General features: G+C 42.3%; 1 long non-coding RNA gene across 1 annotated transcript; it reads right to left on the bottom strand.

The window, feature by feature from the left end:
• Window positions 1-9487: 9487 nt before the first annotated feature.
• On the bottom strand, window positions 9488-15740 carry LOC138066880 (uncharacterized). The gene is made up of 3 exons (XR_011140502.1): window positions 15505-15740; window positions 9789-9971; window positions 9488-9668 (listed from the first exon to the last, which is right to left on the bottom strand). It is a non-coding gene; the product is annotated as an uncharacterized lncRNA (long non-coding RNA).
• Between the last annotated feature and the right edge of the window lie 1959 nt (window positions 15741-17699).

Raw genomic sequence — 17699 nt, 5'->3', positions numbered from 1 at the left:
GGGACTGAAATCCTTGAAATAGCCTTGAACATTTCATCAATAACGTATAACAAAGTAACTTGATCTTACAAACCTTAACAAGATTAATCCAAAAGATTTTGCCTTTATCTTTTTGGAAGCCCCCTCCTCCTCCCCCCCCCCCCCAATTCCAAACTTTTTGCCATTAAAATCAGATTTTCAAAAATCCACAAACATATTACAGATTGGCATGACATTTTTCAGGGAAAAAAGAATCCAAATACTCTTCAAAATAGATCACTTTCTGAACCACTTGAAAATTTTAATTGGGTTATAAATCTACAGCAATGAAACCTTCTGTTCTATACCTTGAAACAGAAACAACTGCTCACCCAAGACCTGCACTTTCTCCCCGACCTCTATATAAAGCTCCTGCTTGCTTGCCTTTAAGAGAGCACAGAACGGGCCTTTAAATGTAACAGTTTCTCTTGAGCAACATCTTAAGATTACTTCCCAACAGAACCAAAAATGTCAGTGGTGGTGGAGGAACAGAGGGATCCTGGTCACACGAACAACAACAAAACCCAAAGAAACGAACAAACAAGCCATCCAAAAAAATTTTTTTCCACCACTCCAAAGTATTTTAATAATGAATCTAAAACCTGATCATATTCCTCCCTAGATATCCAAGGTGTCTGTGTGCCTGTTAAGAAGTATGGTGTAAGACAGCACCCCACTAGATTAAACACTCGTCAGATTTTCACACTAGCAATCTCTCTCCATTTTTTCAGGCTCCTCTAGGGATTTTCCCTCCTGTGCAGTGGTTGGTCACATCGATAGCTCCACTGAAGCTAAATCCCAGTGTGCAGGTATTATTCACCTCCACAGTGACTGCCTAGGAAGTGTTTCAGAAATGTGACTGTGCGTTTACTGTATTCAAGGAAAAACACTCAGGGGAAGAGAATGAGGGAGGAGAGTGCAGGAAAGCAATATAAGAATGATTAGTGTAATGTGATTTGCAATTCTTGTTAATCATTTAATCAATTATAAACATTTACTGAACCCTCTTATGTGCTTGCCACGATCAAGTCACTTTATATTTAGCTTACAACTCGTAAGCCCTGGTTAGCACTGTCTGCATGTCCCACTTCTGCAACAAAAAAAGTGAAGTACTACACCAGGATCTGGACTATTTGTAGCAATACTAACTACCACGCTCCTAGAGTCAGCTACCATGGCACACTCAGTGGTCCAGGCTCATAAGACGAGCCCAGTTTCACGCCAGCACCCTGTTATCCTCTCTGGCCACTCCCTTATCTCTTCCAGACCTCCGTATGTGCAGCAGTGCCATTTGAGCACCGAGTTGCTGCCCAAGGTGCAGGATGCGTATTCACTGGGAGAGGCTTTCCTGCCTGCCCTTCTGCTTGACTTGAAGTGCAGCAGTTAATGCTTAAGGACTTTGCATTTCAGCTACTGCACCGAGTTTACCTGCAGCTTAGAACTGGAAGGGACTTCTGCTCCTCAAGACCTGGCTCAGATACCTAGTTATTACATATAAAGTTCCCAATGTCATTTTAGAGCTGTATTCTTTTAAAGAACACACATAACAGTGAAATCTTCAGGTATATCCAAGCCCTCTGGTCTCCTATAGTAACAGGGTACCTCTCTTGTCTCCACGTTCACTGACTCTTCCTCCCCTGAGCTGCTTGCTCATGCCTGTAGCTGACTGTCCATGTGACACTCAGAGTGGGCCAGAACCTCAGCTGTTTTTCCCCCAGCTGCTGTCAGGCTGCTGGCTCTGCGGTGTTATAGCCCTGTCCTTAGTTGTGGATAGCCACGCCAGTCCTTAGGGCAGCTATCTAGTGGAGTTCCCAATACCTAGATATCCAGCAGCTTCCACAAGTGACTCCCTCGGCCACGTGCAGTGATGTGTCCTGGTTGTGCTGGATTCAGCAGACATGTGATACGGAGAAGACAGGTCTCAGGACACGTAGGACGGGCTCACTATCAGCCAACTAACTGCACAGGCACAATGCTCCAAGGAACCACTTGCACCAGGCCTACAAATGGAGCCACGCATGTTCTCACCTGCACTGGAGACAGTCCCTCTCTAAAGCTTGGCAGATCTCACACAGTTAGATTTTGCACTTCTCTCACAGCATTTCCTTGAGCAAATGACTTACAAGCAGCCCCTGCTTTGAGAATTCATTAACTAGATGCTGAAGAATCCACGAAAGGTATAAAAGCAGCCAGATAAGGAGAGAGAAGGCACAACTGGGGACAGGGTGGGACAGCATCAGCTCCACAGAGCTCACAACAGTAAGCTCAGTGGTGCCACAGCAGCTTTGCCGGTGTTTGCCATAGAGTAGTTCTATTTGCTATTTCATACCATGCCATTTATGATACTGTTGGCGTCATGTCACAAGATATAGCATATGTTCTAGGGAGCCACAGGTCTTTCTTACAACTCATTATATTCAGCATGAATTTAGGTAGAGAAAGATTGCCTTAAGTTTTGCTTTCATCTCTCTACATGTAGAGTGCTAAAAGCATGTTAAAAAAAATCCTATTGGTTTATCAGTATAAAGCTAATTTAAAAGGCTTAAAACTGGTTTTGAAATAAGCTGAGAGAATCTCTAAATTGATACAGTAATACTAAAAACAGCATTCCTCGCAGAATGGCCCTCTCTGCTGCGGCACTCAAGGAGACACCCCGCTCTGAAGGCCTATCCCCAGGACCTCAGCACCAAGAGAAGTTGTGCCATTTATAGATTCCCATCTCTGAGCAGACACACATCGTTGTTAACAGCAAGTGCCACAGGCAGCATCTGTCCAAGCAACCCAGATACTGTGTTCCAGAACACAGGAACTCTGAAACGTACAGTCACAAGATTAGTCTGCGACAAGGTGTCTAATGTATTTTGGCATTTCCTAGGGAAACAAAATAGCAAACACCAACTACAGGCAATGTCCTTTTATCAGCTCCGAGTAGCATGGGCTACAACTGTACGAAATGTGTTTCTGTTCTTAAGTTTTAGTTCGTTGGCTTGTTTTTAAATAAACAAAAAACCTTCTCTTTCCATTGTGCCATTTAGACCCACTTTGCGCCGCACAGTATCACAGGTCACCTTACACTCGGGGCAGGGTCCAAAAAACTGCTTCTCATTGCAGCTTCTCACCACAGGAATATCAGTGTTTGCTTCTGTTCTATATAATTCACTAATATTGAAATAAGTTATATGCTTCTATAGAGCTACTAGAATTTGCATAACAGTAATACTATGATGGATCACACTGGAATAGCAAACATCAAATGTGGATCAAAGTCTTAAATATTCACTGCTATGGCTGTTTCTTTGTTTCAAGACTAGAGGTCTCCGAGGAAGTCCTTGCCTTCTCTTCTAAAGAGGGGTAGGCAGGGGGTAATAATAATAAGACATTAAGGCTCTGATCCTGTGTGGACTGCATTGTTAACTTCAGCAGGCTCCTTGCAATGGCAAAAGGAACAACTGATGTGAACATCTGACCCTCTGTACCAACAACACAGTTAAACTGGTAGGAGCCTAGTGGAGTTTGACACAGGGACAAAGAGAAACCTGAAGGGTTTGGAATTGTAACCGAGTGTCCTAAGAGCCATTTAGGTTCCAGATAGACGTTGGGTAACTGCTGACCCATCATCTTACAATGCCTGAGATTGAACATCTCACTCAAGGCTTACATGCAGACCTGAACCTTGTCAAAAGTCTGGCTGTGTTTGGATTTCAGAAAACTGAGGTCAAGCTCATCAGATGTGCGTCATTCTGTCACTTAATCAGTTCTCCTTGTGAGGAGACTTGGAGGGAACGGTTGTCTTGGGAATTTGTCCATAAAGAGAGTGCAGAAGCTGAGCAGAGTTCATTATCTTGGTTCTTCCATATTTGCGATACTCTTCTTCCTCAATGCAAGACGACATTTTTCTTAGCCGGAAGAGTAGGAAGTGCTTTATGACAGATAAATAAATGAAGCAAGAAGTGGCTGACTTAAAATGTCCTTCTCGCAGATTTAAATCTCTCTTCTGTTAAAAATAAGTAAGTGACTAGATGAAGAGAGCTCCGGATTCATGCAGGTAACAGGAACAGAGCTTTCAAGAAGAATGCAATCAAAATGATTACAGTATCACATGTGAAGTAAAACACTGCATACCCTGTTTCCCACTTCTACATGTAATGGAGCTGTTACATGCAGATAGCTGAGAGCTAGAAATTACCTTCAAGTAAAAATAAAGAGGAAGCTTGAGAATACACAAGTTAACTACAGGAGAAAAAGATGATGCAAAAGATTAAGCAGACTCTAGGGAAGAGGCCTCGATGAAAGGAAAGCCAAAAGTCTAGCAACACAATTCATAAGGATATAGTCATTCAAAACTATTAGCATTCAGTGGACCATTAGATGATGAAAATACCTGTGTCGTCATCTACTTGTCTGCATTATGTAAGACTGTCTTCTCCTACTGTTTAGGAGAGCTGTGAGAAGCCTACTCTGGATTAGTTTCCGTTATCAGCCCCTGAAACCAGCACTGTTTAGAGGCTGAGGCAAAGTGTTATGAAAGCAACCAACAACTTTTAGTTAACTCATCAAAAAGTGAGTTTCAAGTTAGACCTTCTGACTTACTAGTTGCCTTGTACACTCCCCTACTATACTCCTCTCTGTCTTTCCATTTAGTGCTTTTCAGTGCCAAGCTGGAGAACTTTTAGATATCTCTAGATGTACTGCTGAAGAGAGAGAGTCTCCTTCCACCAATACCAGATTATTGGCACTGGCTTTGTTAAATTACACTAATCTGCCAGCATAAATCCAGGTTAAGTTAACCCTAATAGAACCAGAAATCTAGAGGAGATTTCAAGAGGTCATTTAGTCCATGCATCTACGTAAGGAAGGACCGCTATATATAGTTATTCCTGTCTCACTTGATTTCAAAGTGTCAGAGATGCACCCCTCCCAGGGAATCTGTTCTAGTTCTCCACACTCCCTTAGAAATAGGCTACTTATTAAAAATACAGTGTGCTGATATTCTCTTGAAGCAGGTTAACCCACTGCTTCTTGTCTTATTTGCCAGGCTCATGAAGACCAAATCATTCCCTTTTTCCTTTTCCATAGCTGATCATGTTTTTGGAAGAGATTTCATCTCCCCCCTCAGGCTCCCTCTCCTGAGGATATTTGTTTAACTCACTCAATCTTTTCTCACAAATCATGCCTTCTAGACCTGTGATCAGTCTTGCTTCTTTCTGTTCCATTCTCAAGACTGAGATGAACAATGGTTGAAGCACAGTGGCCAAAAGTCAATGCTGTGCTCTTGCTGACTAGCACAGAATAAACTGCAAGGATTATAGCACTGCTCATATATTTGATATGCATTTTCTGCAACAGCATGGCATTGTTTCCTCATGACCAGCTTGCGAGCCATCAAGATCTTTGATTTTTAGTGATAAATCTGCTACCCATGCAATTGTTTCCTCATCCTGTAATAACTGTTTTTTCTAAATAACGATCTGTATTAAGTGTTTATTGTAGTATATAATTCTGTACTCAGTGGAGAAACCACTCTGTTCCAGCTAAATTGCAACCAAAAAAAAAAAAACCCCAAAAGCCTGCATCTGTAGCTCGTTAAGGTTACACTGAATTCCAAAGTATCCACAGCCTCTTCCAACATGGTGTCAGCTGCAAATTTAAATTGCATACCCTCTCTTTATCAGCAAGATCACACATGGAAATGCAAGACATCCACAATGAACCTGCCAGAACACTCCTCAAATACATCCTTCTATCTTGAGAGCAAACTGCTATCAGTTTCCTGACCAGCTTTGGACCCAAGAGGGAGCGTTTTCATCTATGCCATACTCGTAATACGAGTGCAAATGAAACAGTTCCAGAAAGTCAACCAATGTGTCAAGGCCTATTACCTTATCATAGAAGGAAATTAGATGGCTTGAAACTCTTAGATCTCAACAAATCCATGCTGCCTGTTACTCACCCCCTTGTTTTCTTCTAAGTGCTCACAAACAGTTTGTTTGGTTATTTGTTCTAGTATTTTTCCAGGAACTGAAGCTAAGATGACAGGTCTATAATTCTAGACCTGCTTGTTAGCATCACTCTTGTACTGATGAGCTCAAACCTGCACATCGTACTCCTGGGCTCTGGTCCAATAGACCACTTTAGCACATATTTAATTGCAAGAGTGAGAGATATCTGAGGATATAGAGCAGATGAGTCGCACATCTAATGTTACGCATATGCTTAAATGCTTTGTTAGTTCCTGAGTACAGATACATCACAAAAAAACAAAATCAAGCAAGACAAGTGCATGTTTTCACTCAGTATTTTAAGCATGCAAATACCAGGAAACACTAAGTGTTGATACCCATGTAAGACTGAAAAGCATAAATCATTTTTTTGTTACCCAGGTACATCTCCTGCACAGTTCTTTTGCTACTGTGATGCTTTTTTAACTGGTTTTGTTAGATCTTTCTCAAACCTCCCTTAGCTTAATTAATATCAGTAACATAATGCCTCCAGCAAATTTTTCAGCCTTGTTATTCCTTTCTTTCAGAGAGGAAATGAACTGATGAGATACCACCTAGTCTACTCTGAACTACTATTGACATCTCTCTCTTTTAGCCACTTTCTTTGCATTTTATTTTCATACTTCTCAAAGTCAGAGTACTGACAGCTCTGGAAACCTAGACTAAACTCACTTCTAGGCCAACTCTATTCAGATCAGTTCAAACCAGTAAAGCTATTAAACCCTGTATTTCAGAGCTCAACTTTAAGATTACCTGTAGCAATAGCCTAGGAGGAAGCAGGGTTATCAATAAAGATCACACACTTATGATGGGGTCCAACACACGGAGGTAATAACCTCACAGAGGCAAGGCTCAAAAGGAGCCACCCTCTCCTGAGGGGCTGGAGTAGACGATCTTTCCCACTGATGGTAGAGCCTCTGCTGATGTTCTGTCCAAACTTTCCTCCACCATCAGGAAGTCCTTTAGTAAACTGCAACACAAGCATTTAACCTAAACACAGCTCTCCAGCTGATGCTGACTGATGCTGCTTTATCATATGGACTGTTTACACCTGTTGAGCTGCTGCAGCAAATGGGAACCCTTCCCTCAGTAGGTGCCTAATGCTCAACACAGCTGGCCAAGACAGGCCATTTGGGGCTTCGTTCTCCACACTGGTAGTCACTCACCTCTACTCCACTTGGTTGCCAGTCAAATTACTCATCTGTCATTTGAACAGAGTCATCTGAATGACCCTGGCATCTGGGGCTGCCTGCCCCAGCACCTAACTCCCATTCATGCTTCATTCTGCTTGAAGGGGATTTCCCTGTCTCTGTCACTGCTTGTTGCTTGCTTCCAAGCCCTGGACGGACTTCACCAATTGGGCTTTCTTTCTGCAACTCCTATAGCTAACTCCCCCATTCTCTCCACACAAACCATTTCTCCAGAACAGCAAAAAGACTTCAAAGCACACTGTTTATCCTGGACTACATTTATCTTATGCATTCAGAACAGGGTAGGAAATTCAGCTACCACAGCTCTCCTGCCAGCTAATTATTCTTCGAAGAAGTTGTAAGCGGTCCCAGGGAGCATCCACCTGTCGATTTCCTCTGTACAAATTCCTTGCAAAATGTAATCGTTCTCCTCCTGTCTCATGCCGTCACTTGTCCCTCAGAACAACCTGGGAGGCATAAGAGAATGGAACAGAGGGCACAGAGAAGGGCACCGTGAAAAAGAGTCTCTCTACAAACGGGATCTGTAAAAGTAAAATCAAGAAATGTATACAGACTTTGTTCAATATTCATCAGCCACTGTATTACTGAAAACTGAATGTAACTGTTATGAAACTTAGGCTAGAAGGAAATCAAATGAAGAAAGCATTCTAAGAACTCTGGCATTGCAGAGTTTCTTGTTTCTGGATTTCTATCACAACTGTGCCAGAATAAGAAATGTTATTGTACATATTGGTCGCTTACAAATGATTCCATGCTACATTTGTATATAAATTCACCTGTTAAAAAAGAAAAGGAGTTGGCAATAAGAGACTCCAAGGAACAGGCATGTTATAAATCCTACTGCTAATGCATGATTTTATGGAACAACAAAATAAAGCGTGAACTGAGACCGAGACCAGCAAAGTATCTAAAAATCCTGTTGTGCAATATTAAGGCATTTTTTTTTTCTTAGCTTCCAGTCCAACAAAGCACTTAGGTGCAGGATTAACCTCATGAACCTTAGGAATGCCTTTTGACTTCAAAAAGTTAGCATTCTTAAATTTACCTTTATTCTGGACGTTATTTAAGCAGATGCTGGCTTTTATGTTGGTGCTTAAATCTTCTGTGTTTGCTACAAGATCCAGGCCACTTAGGTGCACCTTTGAATTATCCATTGATTCTGCCTAGCACACCCCTAGTGAAAGACAGTCTCCAAAGGGGCCAGAACCACGTTTGTTACAATTGCACCATACAGGAAGCAAAGGGCTTGTTAGGAGAGAACAAGGAGAGCAGGCTGAGCATACAGTGGCACCACCTTTGCCCACGTCCATGCTGACAAAACTCTGTGATGTAATTTAAAACCGGTCCTTGCATATTTTAAATTACATGAGGCACAAAGCTGCACAAAGGCAGTTCAAGAAGCCATATATGGCTCTCTCTGTTGGCCTCTGCCAACTCTGCTGCTCCCAAATTCTGTGCAGGCGCTACAAGGGAAAAGAACCTATTTACATTACTCACATGCCTACGATTAAATCTCTGCAAGATTAGGGACTTGATTCTGAGGCTGTACTCCCAAAACTTGAGTCTGATTTAATCAGCCAGATTTTGCCAGCCTCTTCCCCTTTGATGTTAAATGTCAGTTCAAGAGGGGAAATTAAATGCTTTGGAAAGTAGATAGAACATACAGTTAAAATTCATAGCAGTTTTTTTATATCATTTTCAGAATTTTTCAAATATGGTCCTTCCTGTTTCTCTTAGGGAAATAAATTCTTACCAGAAGCTATTTCATGAAAGAAGAGAAAACCCTATTATTGATTAAAAAGAAAGAGCTGAACAAATTCAGGTAAACTCCTGTCACACTGCTGCTACTAGGCAGAGAAGTCGATGTCTGGAAGACAGCTTCTCTTCACAGAATCACAGAATCGTTTAGGTTGGAAGGGACCTCTGGAGATCATCTAGTCCAACCTCCCTGCTCAAGCAGGGTCACCTAGAGCATATTGCCCAGGATCACATCCAGACGGGTTTTGAGTATCTCCAGCGAAGGAGACTCCACTACCTCTCTGGGCAACCTGTTCCAATGCTCTGTCACCCTCACAGTGAAGAAGTTTTTTCTCTTGTATGTCAACACTCAGCTACGCATGCTGGCATTTTATGAAACAGCCTGCACATGACATGTAGCTTTTAGAAACAAGACGTTCTTCAGCAACCAGAATAAGAACTCTGCTTTGAAACATTACCACTGCTAACTGAGCACATTGCAACACTTTCATTCGCACTGACCTTAAAGCATGACCATGCAGACAACCACTTGCCCTGTCAGAGCAATGTGAATGGGCTCTAGTATGAAGGAATTTGGGTTCAGAGGTAGAAACATCATCACAGAACTGAGCAGCTCTGCGATACAGTGTTTGATTTGAATCAGATTGCTATTTCCCTTTCTTCTGGTAGCCGTGCAGATGTGCTAGAAATCAAAAACAAATGTCAGAGGAAGAGAACAGTCAAAATACAAATGCAAAGCTTATCATTAAAACATTAAATCAAAACTTCCAAATCCAAGTGCAAATCCAAGTTATGCTCTTACCTCTGCATGAGGTGTTGCATAAAAACTGTCCTGGTTTAGAGCAGCACTGAGCAGGAACTGAAAACCGAATTGCTGTTGTTAGGCCTTGAACATTCACTGCACTGCTCCATAGCCTCTCCTTTTCATCTGGGGCCCATTCAAAAGGTAGGCCTTTGCATGATGGCAAGGGCAAAGCACAAAGACCTAAGCAAAAACAGCCCTTTATGTTTTAAAATACATCTATTTTCAGTTTTGCAGCATTAACAAGCACTTCCCTCTACTACTTCAGGCGCCTGCATGCCAAGAGATGAAGGTAAGGCATGCAGACGCTGCAAAGGAGGGGAGAAGGCAAGCTGGGAAGGATCTAAGCTTCACCCAGGAGCAGACTGACATTTCAGTATATTATGCTCGGGAGGGTGCCAGTCCCAACGATCTCCACATTACATAGGCTGCAAAAATAAGCCTCCCTATTTTTATGGTAGTGAAGCTACAATTTCTTACCAGTGATGCAACAGTTACAAGAGGAAAAGATCACCGAGTCAGGAAAACTGCTCAGCTGAGGATTATGGGTAGATAGTCATAGCTTCTGAAAAATGCGTCCTGCGTTTTCCCATAAAAGTAGGACTACTTGAGAGAGGAAGGAGAAGGGGTTAGAAATTGCCCTGAAGTGTAACATTTAAGAACCTATTTTATACTAAGACCTGGTCCTGCCAACCACGTCCCCCCTTGCGAGCCCAGAAATTGGCCTGACATGCTCTTTCGCTTATTGAAGGGCCAGAAGGTAATCCCATGCAGTTGCTTAAAGATCCATGAACTGCATGTCTGATAGTGCTCTTGGCAGGTGGAGACTGAAACGTATCAGACAAGCCAAGCCTTATTCTTGGAGGGTGTTTACTTTCTAGGAGAAAAGCAGACCTATTAATTCTTTCTGCATGGCATCAGTAAGGCGGGACCACATGCAGGTGGGTGAGTTGCAGCTGGTAACTCCTGGACCGTTCTCTGCACAAACTCTGGTATCTCTGTTTTGTCCATTACAAGCCCCCTCCGCTATCTAGGATACTTCTCCTTCTACTGCACACCTCCAACTCTACCACAGAGTTGATTTCAATTTTTAAAAAATGCTAACCTTTCTCTAATTCCATCTTTTTTGGAAAGATAATGAGCTTGTCCTGCACATAGGGCAACCCGGACTTGTGAGCAAGCAGAGTGGATTTTTCTGTCAGACTCTGCCTCTGATTTGTTGTGTGGCCTTAGGCCACTTGTCCTTCATTTCCTTACCCATGCGTTACCCATCTTGCCTGATCAGCTCTTCAGAACAGAGACCCATCTCCTGCTCTGTGTCACACATGCCCATAACAATGACATCTCAATCCTGGCCATGGCCAGAAACCAAATAAAATATTGTTATTCTAATACCAACAACTAGATTTCCAGCTCTGTGGTATGCTAAATTCAGCTAGTTCTCTTCACTGACTCCAGCTTCTTTGCTGTTTGTTCACATGCACTACAGGGGTTTTCCCATCCTTTGTGCTGGAAGCAGCAGCCTTGATTTCTGCAGGTTTCTGAGAATCACTTTAGGACAAGTTATGGGCCACCATGCAAATTAAGGAAGTTGCATAGCCCTGTAAGAACTCTTCTTGGGGCGGGGGGGATCCTTGTGCCCTCACTACTAGGCAGCACTTTACTAAGGAGAGGCAAACGATACGCAATACAGGGCTGCAGAGCTCTTCCCATGTTTTTTTCTCGTAGAAATAGGTGTCTAGATTCCTTTACTTTGGACTAACTGGCCAATTATGTGCCACATGCTGGGCTGTCTGCCTCCTTCATGGCATCCCACTCCAGATGTTTTCAGGGATGTCACTTTCCAGCCATACCTCTAAAATATCACAGCCTGTCTGATTTCTCCATGGCATTTTCTTGCTTCTCAGCTTGTCCCTCCTGCTTCTCACCTACCTGATCCTGTGGGGCAAGTGAGGGCTGGCACATCTGCATGGTATTATCTGAATACTTAAACTCTGTGCAGAGCGTGCCCTCAGCACCCCTCTGCCTCCTCTGCGAGCAATGTCTGGCACATGCATTTTCCTGGAAATAACTCCCAACTACAAGTAACATAGTACTGTCAATATTCTGCTCTGCTGATCCAAAGTAACTGCTAACCTTCAGGTCCCTGGCTTTGGAAGTTTTTAAAGGAACAGAGATGATGAAGTTATTCACCTTGTAACACGGTTGGTGGGACAGATTTTCCTTAAAAATAACAGCTTAACAGGCAAATCTATAGGTGCCATTGAGGCAATGGAATACTAAGGTCAGAAAGCACAAGCTCAACATACTTACACAAAAAGCTAAAAGTCTGTTGCTTATGTCATTGTATGGCCTATAGGCTGTTCCTATTCTTTCACTGCCTTGACAGAGTGCAATCAGGCATTCAGCGATAATGGAAATCTTTGTATTGACTTCAGAAAGTTTTGGCTCCAGTTCAGATGTGATAAAATTAGATATCACTTAAAAAATGCTACTGGACCCCTGGGTCCTGGGGCTTTCATGAATGCTCTGTCCTTGAGGTGGATGTGCTACACCCTTGGAAAGTAGGGAAGGGTTTTGGAATTTCTTAGCTATCTTCTTGTAGCATACTGTAGCTTGAGTCAGACTTCACTTTCCTACCTCTTGCACTGCGAGGCTTTGCATCTGTGAAATCAATGTAAATGTGTCCTCTGCTTTTTCAGACCCTTACTACGTAATCTTAACCAAAATTACTCAAAGTTCATTTGGGGCAAATTTGGAGTGGGATATTTTGGGTTTGGGTGAAATTCTTTTAAAATCTGCTTACACTTGTGCCGGGATCCATTTATCACCATTGAACCAATTTTGTGCTTGCTCTGATACCACTGGAATTTCCCAGCAGTACAACAGCATAAAGCTTTTTCATCATATGGAGATATTCTGGAAGAGTTACTATGTTCATGTTCACATTCATACTCCATCTCCAGTTGAATTAACTTCCACCAATAGATAAACCCTAATCTTATAACTTTGTTCCTCCTTTTCAGTAATCCTCAGGTTTGAAGCTGTTTAATGAATCTAACTATGTGCACTTTATGCAGTTAAGATGAAAAGATGTGGAGAAAAACACTTTGATTTCAGCCACTTTCTAACACTGGTCACCAGGAAGAGAAGGAAACTTGATCTCACCTCATCCTTATCCTCCATCTTCACTTGAAGCTCTCAATTTGCTGCACTACGGTAATCCTTCCATGATGGAAATGAGTATTAGTCTGTTTGGAGAAGTACTCTAAGCATGTTTACTGCCTTCTGGTCATTTTGTGGTAGTATTTTCAAGTCAGGATCATCTAACACTTGTCTTGCAGATTAGAAATGAGACAAAACAGTATCTAAAAAATGCTTGTTTCTGGAACATAACGGGAATGGTGTAGGCAGTCTGTTCATTTCCCACACTGTCCAGACACAACTGTACACCAGCTGAATCATGACACATCCGCTCCTGAGCTAGGGGTGTTTCAGTGTTAAGAGGATCAGTCACTTCAGGTTAGAGGAGAAGGCAGATTTCCCTGCTTCTAACAGAAATTCCATCCTCTCTCCCTTTCTTTGTTTGCTACTACACTCCAATTCTGTCAAAAAGGACTTAATCCTAGAGACTTAATAAAATCACTTCTGACAATTGAAGACTTTGTCTCTAGAATACACTGGACATTGTATCCAGTGACAGGTATTTGAGAAATTGTTCACGGGTAGAGATATTCCTGCCTTGCCCTTTAAAAAGGAAGCCATCTCCCTTTTTTGTCACACTGAGCAATACATGTGGCATCCGAAATCTATTTTGTCAACCAATTCTAGGGTTTTTAAAAATGTGCAATGAGATTTTAATACAGCTCATCACATTATACCGAACCAGACATCCTGCTCAGGCTTCAAAGACTTGATATTCCCCATGCACAGCCCACATGCAACTGCTCCTATCTAATTATGTGCAACGAGAGCCTTCAGTTGGCTCTCTTCCTTTCACACTGCAGCAGAACATTCACTGGCTGAGTCGTGAACTAGGACGCACAGCTTGCCAGCTCTAAAAACTGCAAGTATTTCTGTTCAGAATGTCTTTGGCTGTCTAACTGCACCAAAAACGCATTATTTTAATTTTCTTCCTGGAAAGCTAGTTTTCCCAATCCTGAAATGCTTGCCTGCAGAGGCAGACTCAGTTTCAGCTTTTTGGATAGTTGTAGCAAGCAGTGTCATTTCTTTTAGCATTAGAAGGCAGGAATGCATTTTGCTAAACGTCTACCTACATGGGCTGGTCAAGATAAGTTTAATATTTCTTTCTGCTAGATAGGCATCATTCTTACTGTAAAAGTATCAAAAGGTTCCAGTTAAGGTCAGCAGCATGCTATGATATTCACTGCACAATAGCAAAGAGGCAGGCTAAAAGGTCTGGAGTCTGAGCAGATAAGACACAACGCAGAGCAAAGAAAAGACCCACTTTCATGATGAAGTGAGTGTAACACAGCCAGATCCTACGGTTCAGAAATCAGAACTCCACACCCCTGAAATCATGAGCTGGCTTCAAAAGCATAGGAATGTTAAACTAAAGAGCAATAAGGGGATCTCCATGTATTGTTTTCTAGATTTGCTTGCTTATTGGAGGCTTTAGGAGGCAGTCAGTCACATTCCAAGCATTTTCTGAAACTGTGAAAAATAGACGCTTCACATCAAATGTGATTCCTGTGAGACCAAGACTGGCTTTTCAATTACCGAAAGGGGATAAAAGTTTTACCTCTGCTTCAGAAAGTAACAATAATAATGATTTATACACAACACTGGAGAGTTGAGGCTGTAAGAAAGACATGAAATATTGTTCATTGCTCCTCCTACCATCTCTGAAAGTGGGTACCACTGAGTATGACAGGTGGCAAATCTTGAGACCGCTCCAATTTGCAATGAGACTGATAGGAGGGGTAGAGAGATGAGGGGCTGAGGGAATAGGCACAAGAGAATGGGTAAAACAAACACAGGTGAGTTGACATGAGGAGACAAAAAGCTAAGAAGGGTATTAAGGGCAGGGAAAAGCTACACCCCTCCTTCCCCTCTCTTGCACCTTGATTTCTACCAGAGCTATGCTGGATAGAGATCTGCACATATTATTAACATTTCTTGTAGCAACCTCAGCTCCCCACAGCCACTGGGCCTTTTCTCGGGAACTAGGTAAACAGCAGATCTTTTTTCTCTGAAGATCAAACTGGAAGCCTGGGGCACACTGGAGGAGCACAGTCTATTCCAGCTCTCCTTCGTGTTCCTTTCTAACCGCAGCTTGAGAACAAATTGCGAGTCCTTTAGAAACGCACTCCGTGTTTTGAGGGTGAGGACAACATGGCAACACTTCCCTGTTCAACAAAAAAAGGTTATAGCATCATTGCTAGCCATCTAGTTTGCTTCAGAGCAATAACTAACAGAGCCAATAAGAACTGACCAACGTTTTCCCAAAAGGGGCCTAATCTTAAATGCCTTAATCCACAGTTGGGCACTTGTGGAAATAGTCCTATTTTCCAAGGTGCGGAAGAACTGCAGGCAGAAAAACTGCAGCCAGTGTGATCATCAGGAATGCACCACTTCTGAATATCTAACCATTTATCTAAACCAAGAACAAATTTTGACACCTCTGGAAATCTCAGTCTTCAGTTTTTTAACTGTACCAACTTGCTATTTCACACTACGAAATACATTGTGTGACCTGTAGGAAAGCCTTCAGCATAAGCTTCACAGGTTCCTGTTTTCCAGAAAAGCGCTCTCAGGAAGAGTGGAAGACATCTGGGCATGTCCTAGATGCAGACTTCTTCAGATCCTCATCAATACCAGTCTTCATGCACCTTCCATTTCTTCTCTTTTTTCTTTGAAATCCAGTCCTTTGCTTAAACTTGCTACAGGAAAGCCACAACCGGCTTGAATTACCTATGAGGTAGAGATAAGCTGGAGATAAAAAACATAAGAGTTTTTATCTAAAATTAGTTCTGAAGAAGAAAATGTAGTTTCGGGTACTGGGCAAAACATAGAGCCATAATTCAGTCTGAATATACATATGTGTGTGTGTGTGTGTGTGTGTACATAAACATGTATGCACATCTGTTTGTGTATGCACATGTATGTATGCTGACTTAGGAATAGACTAATACAAATCCAGAAGAAAAATGTCCCAGCAAATACAGAAATTCTGCTGCAAATAATCTGCATGGCAAATCTAAGTGGCCTTATTTACTGGACTAGCTAATATGAAGTTGTTTCTAACTGCAGGATAAATTTTTACAGTTCCAGTCCATAACTTTCAGGCTAAATTATTCTGTTGCTCTGACAACATACTGTTTCTGCTCTCAGATGGGAGCGTGCCCCATTTGTGTGCCACATTTGTAATATCTTTTGAAGTTTATTTGGCATAGAGACAGCATGGGATTCAGAGGCTAGGTCACCTTTCATTCTTAGGGAAGGTGGTTTTGACACCGCCTGCGAACTTTGTGTTATTAAAGGGACAAGAAAGCTGAGAGACTAGAGACTCTGGCAGACGCAGAGGAGAGCTGGGTAGGAGGCATGGAGGAGGTGAGTCTGGAATACCTCCCCATCTTTTTATGCTGGAGGGAACCAGACAGGGAAGTTGGCTGGAGGACAGACTGTTATCGACTCTCATGGTTTTGAGGGTTGCATAGTATTTTTAAAATGTAAAGACAATGCTTTGTGACTCATGTGGATGCAGAAGATTCTCAGTGATCTTTTCAAGGCCCAACAGGGCAGTATCTCCCAGCATGACGGAGAATGATCAAATCAGTCCCACTCCCGACAGGTATCTGGATATCTTTCTTTGGATTTAACTGTTCCACTTGCTACTTCACCAGCAAGCATAACCTCCTTTTCTAAGCCACTTGAGACTTTAACTTCTATTATGCAATGCCTACAAGAGACCTGAACAGTGCAGAAGAGAGAACACTGAGCAATTTAGAGCCAAGGAAAATCTAGGCAGATCAGTGGCTGACCGAAGTAAAGGCACATGAACCCTTAGGCCCATAGAAAAGATATTTAAACAATGACCGTTCCCTTCCTCCCTTGAACTTCATTCAACGCTCTGTGTTGTTGCAAGGGGACCCCAAGACAAACATAAAGCACAGCTCATCCCTTGGAGAAATGCTATTCACGGGAACTCTTTTGTGGCAGGACCCCACCAATTCTAAAACACCTCTACCACAAGATACAGGTGATACTTAAGACAAACTATTAAGTGTGAAGAAGGCAGGCTGCGGTTTCAGTGATACAAATTAGTCAAACACTTAAGTTCTGCTGCTTCCTCTGTTGCCGTATATGTCGATGAACGAATCTGGCTCCTTTGTATGTTTCACAGGCCGTTTTTAAAACACAATTAATAAAGGCATCTGGTTCGCTCAAGCATTTCATTTTACTCAGAGGAGGCAGATCTGACATACTTGCCCTTCCAAGAGCTACTTGGAGAGTTTCTCCGATGAAAGGCCAGAGAAAATATGGCCTAATCAAATTTATTCTGTAATCTTAGCACTCAGAGATCTTTGTTCAGCGATGTGTAACTGTCATTTTAGCCTACGAGGAACAGAGACATTTTCCTCCACCAGGGAGTGTCGGTAGGAACCCCTGATATAACATCCTGAACCCAGAACTTGCTCCAGCCATAACGAACTGCATCAATTTAAAAGGCCAACTATAACGTAATAACGAAGCTGCATTGGAAAGCCTCATTTAACAGATGTGGAAATACTCGTGATGCTTTCCTATCATGCTCTACAAGCCAAGCCTTTTGCACCGATGAGACTTCACCAAAAAAAAAAAAAAAAGTTAGCGGAAAGGCTGGACTGCACACGGTACCTTAAGCACTGCCTGAATTTTGGCACAACGCAGCTCACTTTGGATCCGCGC

Source organism: Struthio camelus, chromosome 3, assembly GCF_040807025.1.
Source record: "Struthio camelus isolate bStrCam1 chromosome 3, bStrCam1.hap1, whole genome shotgun sequence".
Lineage (NCBI taxonomy): Eukaryota > Metazoa > Chordata > Aves > Struthioniformes > Struthionidae > Struthio > Struthio camelus.
The sequence above is the reverse complement of the archived record's forward strand: the minus strand, read 5'-3'. Positions and strand labels throughout refer to the sequence as shown.